The sequence below is a fragment of the Zootoca vivipara genome, chromosome 12, assembly GCF_963506605.1.
Source record: "Zootoca vivipara chromosome 12, rZooViv1.1, whole genome shotgun sequence".
Classification (NCBI taxonomy): domain Eukaryota; kingdom Metazoa; phylum Chordata; class Lepidosauria; order Squamata; family Lacertidae; genus Zootoca; species Zootoca vivipara.
In genome coordinates, this window is record NC_083287.1 from 55,467,782 (window position 1) to 55,473,781 (window position 6,000).

Consider the following 6,000-nt stretch of genomic DNA (forward strand, 5'->3'; position numbering starts at 1 on the left):
CTTTTTTGTTTAAAAAGTTCTTTATTTCAATTATTAAAACATTACATATCATAACGCAACACTCAAGAGAAAAATAACATAAAATAATCTAAGAATATAAAAAGAATCATAGAAAGAAACATAACGTAATCCAATGATACGTAAACACAACTTAACATAGCATAACATAACTCAGATATAACTCAGGTATAACTCAAATATTTCAAATAACTCATCTGACAACCAAACCCAAAAAAGTTATAAACTTAAATTATGAAGAAAAAGAAGAAAAAAAAGAAAAAGAAAAGGAAGAGAGAGAGAAAAAAAATAGAAGATAAAGAATAAAGAAAAATTAAGAAAATTTCTTTCTTTTCTTCTTTCCCCCCCAGATCAATCTTTATTGGTTTATAATCAACATAGACACACACAGAAAACTTAGAAAAAAGAAAAAAACACACACAACACTTCATTTACAAATAAATAAAGAAGGAAATAGAACAATACATCACGAATACACAAAAATATTTCGGCTAACGACTTCCAACTTCCTTGATATGGGTTCTTTGTTTCCTTAATTACTTGCCTCTATTTTTCAATAAACGTAGTCTTTATTAAATTTTATTTGTGTTCTTTATACCTTAATTCAACTCCGAGAGTTATTCAAAACGTTCTAAAGGTTTGATATGGGGACACTGTTCTTTTAAAATATTGTCTATAAATCTCTCATTCCCTTTTAAACTTTTGGGTCGATCGATCTCTGATCTTTTGCCAGTTCCATGTACAGTATTCAAGAGTTTTACTTGCCACTCCTCTTTTGATGGAGTTTTATCTCCTTTCCATCGCTTGGCAATCAGCAACCTTCCTTTTCTCTCTTGGGATGTCTGATGCCATTATTTAAATCCGGATTGTATTTTAATCCACATTTTAATTGATGTTTTTTCTTTCTTTTACGTTTTGTTGTGATCTTGTTGATGTCAGCTGCCCTGAGCTCGGCTCTCGCTGGGGAGGGCGGGGTATAAATAAAATAAAATATTATTATTACTATTATTATTTTTTAAATTAATTTTTATTAGTTTTCGCATACCACATATTCCATTATCAGACATTTGGGCTCATTACATTCATTATCTTTACAAATTCTCTAGAATTCTCAAATAAAAATACAACTTAGTATAATAACAACAACTCTTAAAGTTCAGACCTAAAGTTACTATTATTATTATTATTATTATTACTATTATTATGCCTAAGAGGAAGGCTTCAGGTTTTTTGATAAACGTTATTTGGAACTGTTTTTTAAAAATTCCTTATATATAAGTTCCCAAAAGCTCTTTATTTTTATTTTGCAACCCCACCACATGTGGTACATTGTTCCTTCTAAACCTTTACACCTCTAGCATAAATTTGAGTTAGTTTTGTACATTTCAGACAGTTTGCTGGGGCTGGTGTACCACCTAAATAGCATCTTCATCAAGTTTTCTTTTATAGTAAAGCAAGCCGTGCCCATTTCGTAGAATCGCAGAGTTGGAAGGATTCCCAAGGGTCATCTAGCTCAACTCCCTGCAATGCAGGAATCTCAAGACATGGTGCCTAATTTGAAACTGTACCGGAGGCCCCCGCTTCGCTTTGCAAACGTCCCGGCAGTTTTGTTGCTGCAGCACTTTTTTTTTGTAAAAGGGCAAACAAATTAGGCAAACCAGATGGAATAATTAGGAGACCAGAGAAGAATGGCAAATTAAACTGTTGGACTATGCCGAAATGGCAAAACGGAAAGCTCAGGAGCCAAGATGATAAAAGCTTTAACAAAGAACGGGGAAATTTTATAATTTATCTTGGAGAGCACTGTATGCAGATGAAAACATTTAGGAGGATTTCAATAAGACTTGTAATGTAGCGAGTATTATGGAGACAATGGAGTTATATAAAACATGGACTATTGAACAAGATGCAGTTGTTGTGGTTTAGTCATTTAGTCGTGTCCGACTCTTTGTGACCCCCATGGACCAGAGCACGCCAGGCACTCCTGTCTTGCACTGCCTCCTGCAGTTTGGTCAGACTCATGTTCGTAGCTTCGAGAACACTGTCCAACCATCTCGTCCTCTGTCGTCCCCTTCTCCTTGTGCCCTCCATCTTTCCCAACATCAGGGTCTTTTCCAAGGATTCTTCTCTTCTCATGAGGTGGCCAAAGTATTGGAGCCTCAGCTTCACGATCTGTCCTTCCAGGGAGCACTCAGGGCTGATTTCCTTCAGAATGGAAAGGTTTGATCTTCTTGCAGTCCATGGGACTCTCAAGAGTCTCCTCCAGCACTATAATTCAAAAGCATCCATTCTTCGGCGATCAGCCTTCTTTATGGTCCAGCTCTCACTTCCATACATTCTCACTTCCATATCTGTCTTGTTGTTTAGTCGTTTAGTCGTGTCCGACTCTTCGTGACCCCATGGACCAGAGCACGCCAGGCACTCCTGTCTTGCACTGCCTCCCGCAGTTTGGTCAAACTCATGTTCGTAGCTTCGAGAACACTGTCCAACCATCTCGTCCTCTGTCGTCCCCTTCTCCTAGTGCCCTCCATCTTTCCCAACATCAGGGTCTTTCCCAAGGATTATTCTCTTCTCAGACAACAAGATGCAGTAGAAAAGGTTAATAATAGGACCCATGGAAGGGAAGGTGGAAGTCCAGGGATTTGGAGGAATCTTTAAATGTGGATGTGTATGGTCGTATTGTTATAATTTTATACTTGTAAAATCAAATAAAAATTATTTCAAAATATTTCAAAAAAAGAAATAATTAGGATATAGATGTTATTATCATCGTCATCATCATCAATAATAATAATAATAATTTATTTGTACCCCACCCAACTGAAACTTTTCCTACAGGAGCAGCAAGATGGATGCCCAAATAAGCAAAATAAAATAAAATAAATAAATAAATTACACCCCACCCATCTGGCTGGGTTTCCCCAGCCACTCTGGGCAGCTTCCAACAAATATAGAAGCATAATAAAACCTCAAACATTAAAAACTTCCCTAGACAAGGCTGTCTTCTAAAAGTTGTACAGTGGTACCTCGGGTTACAAACACTTCAGGTTACAGACGCTTCAGGTTACAAACTCCGCTAACCCATAAATAGTATCTTGGATAAGCTGGGAGAAAGAATGTTATTTTAGATTTGGAAACTGCGATAATTAGTTATTAATAAGGAACTCAAGAAGGGGAAATGAGGAAGTCCGAAATGTTTAGATTAGAAATTGGAAAATATAAGTATGTATTTTATATTTTATATTTTGGCTTTTTCTTGCTATTTCTCTTCCACTTTTCTATATTGAATAAGAATTATTTGAGAATAAGGTTATGAATTGGGAGATAGGATGTAATTTTATGATGTTTAACCAAGATTTGGAAACGGTAAGAATTAATTATTAACAGGGATTGTAAGAAGGGAAAGTGAAGTAGTTTGAAGAGATAAGATGTGATGATATTGTCCTTTTTGCCTTTCTTATTTCTGTATATTTTTTATTTTTTTATTTTTTCTTTATGTAAAATTCAATAAATATTTTTTTTTAAAAAAAGAAATAGTATATGGGGTTAAGAACTTTGCTTCAGGATGAGAAATTGTGCTCCAGCGGCACGGCAGCAGCAGGAGGCCCCATTAGCTAAAGTGGTGCTTCAGGTTAAGAACAGTTTCAGGTTAAGAATGGACCTCTGGAACGAATTAAGTTCTTAACCAGAGGTACCACTGTATAGCTATTTTTCTCCTTGGCATCTGATAGGAGGGCAACGAAAGAGGAAATGTACCAGATCCTTCCTGTTGCGCATATAGAATCACTCCTTCCGCAGACTCTGCAGTGCAGAGTATTCCTGTATTTCCGTCAATAAATTTGTGGGGTCAATGATGGGCTGGTTGTGGAGCAACACAGAGACTAAAACATACAAGCCACATCTGATCTTGTCCTCAGCAGATCTTAAACTTAAGATCTCAGGTCCAGTCCCAAGCTTGCTCTCCGTAACTTATTTGGGCATCTCCAGCTGAGCTTGCCCAGCCAAGCAGCTAAGGCAGGCATTGGCAACCTAAGGCCCATGGGCCACAAGCGGCCATGGGGGTCATTTAACTGGCCCACGAGCTGCCCCTGAACTGAGCCGCCCGCTTGGCGAGTCCCTGCGTGCTGCGCTAAACCAGTGTGGCGTGGGGACTCACACAGGGCCTTCTTGGTAGTGGCACCCGCCCTGTGGAACGCCCTCCCACCAGATGTCAAAGAGAACAACAACTACCGGTACCAGAGTTTTAGAAGACATCTGAAGGCAGCCCTGTTTAGGGAAGCTTTTAATGTTTAATAGATTATTGTATTTTAATATTCTGTAGGAAGCCGCCCAGAGTGGCTGGGGAAACCCAGCCAGATGGTTGGGGTATAAATAATAAATTATTATAATAATATTACTATTTTGCGGCACTGGAAATCACGGCTGCGCAGACACAGACGCTGGAAATCATGTCTGTGCAGAATCAGACACCGAAAATCACGGGCGCGTCCCCTGGAGTGAACCTTGCCGACCCCTGAGCTAAGGTCTCAAAAGCACCGCTTACCGGCTATCTATCTGAGGCCTGCAAGCGGCACAGGTTTGGCAAAGCTTATCTTGGCTGGAGAAAGTGCTGAGGTTTTGCAAGGCTTTGTGGGAGCTGCTCGCATTGCAAAAGGGGTATACAATGACACGTCCTTCAAAAGTTTGCCTCGGACATGAGCCAGTATTTCTGAAAAAAGATTGGAACTATTGTGGGGTGGGGTGGGGGGAGATAAATAACTTAAATATTTCTAAAAGATAAGAATGGGAAAATATGGCAATAGGAAACTGGGGGATCTCTCTTGGATGGAAAGGAAAAATAATGAAAATGTGATGTCTGGACAGAACATTGGGAAAACATCAGCAACGAGCGGAATAAATGGATATTACTGTAGACTATTATGAGGAATAGTCCGTATAGTTAAAGGTCCGTATACTAAAGGTCCGTATAGTTAAAGCTATGGTTTTCCCAGTAGTGATGTATGGAAGTGAGAGATGGACCATAAAGAAGGCTGATCGCCGAAGAATTGATGCTTTTGAATTATGGTGCTGGAGGAGACTTTTGAGAGTCCCATGGACTGCAAGAAGATCAAACCTATCAATTCTGGAGGAAATCAGCTCTGAGTGCTCACTGGAAGGACAGATCGTGAAGCTGAGGCTCCAATACTTTGGCCACCTCATGAGAAGAGAAGAATCCTTGGAAAAGACCCTGATGTTGAGAAAGATTGAGGGCACTAGGAGAAGGGGACGACAGAGGACAAGATGGTTGGACAGTGTTCTCGAAGCTACGAACATGAGTTTGACCAAACTGCGGGAGGCAGTGCAAGACAGGAGTGCCTGGCATGCTATGGTCCATGGGGTCACGAAGAGTCGGACATGACTAAACGACTAAACAACAACAATTATGAGGAATGCTTGCTGGCACAACTGACGGATGGATGTTTGGAAGTCACTTTTATGTACAGTATCTTCCTCTATTTTGCTGTTATTCTTATCTTTCTCTCTCTTGGTATTCTATTATCATTTCTATAATTATTTTATCTTACTGTATTTGGGTAAGAATTGCTTGCGGATGAAGTCTGAAGGACCTTGGTGAGAGAGAGAGAGAGAGAGAGAGAGAGAGAGAGAGAGAGAGAGAGAGAGAGAGAGAGAGAGAGAGGAGAAGAGAGGAGGGTGCTCCCAGGTGAGAGTTTCACAAAAGTTAAAAGGCATCTCTGAGAGAAGATTCTGTATTTACCAAACCCTTCTATCTTTTCTCTGTTCTTTTATTCGTTCATTATTTTTAGGTAATTAGTTTGCCTTTCATTTTAATGTGAAAGCTGTTCATAAAAGTAGTTACAGGTAGGTAGCCGTGTTGGTCTGACGTAGTCGAAACAAAAAAAAAAAAATCATTCCAGTAGCACCTTAGAGACAAACTAAGGTTGTCATTGGTATGAGCTTTCGTGTGCATGCACACTTCTTCAG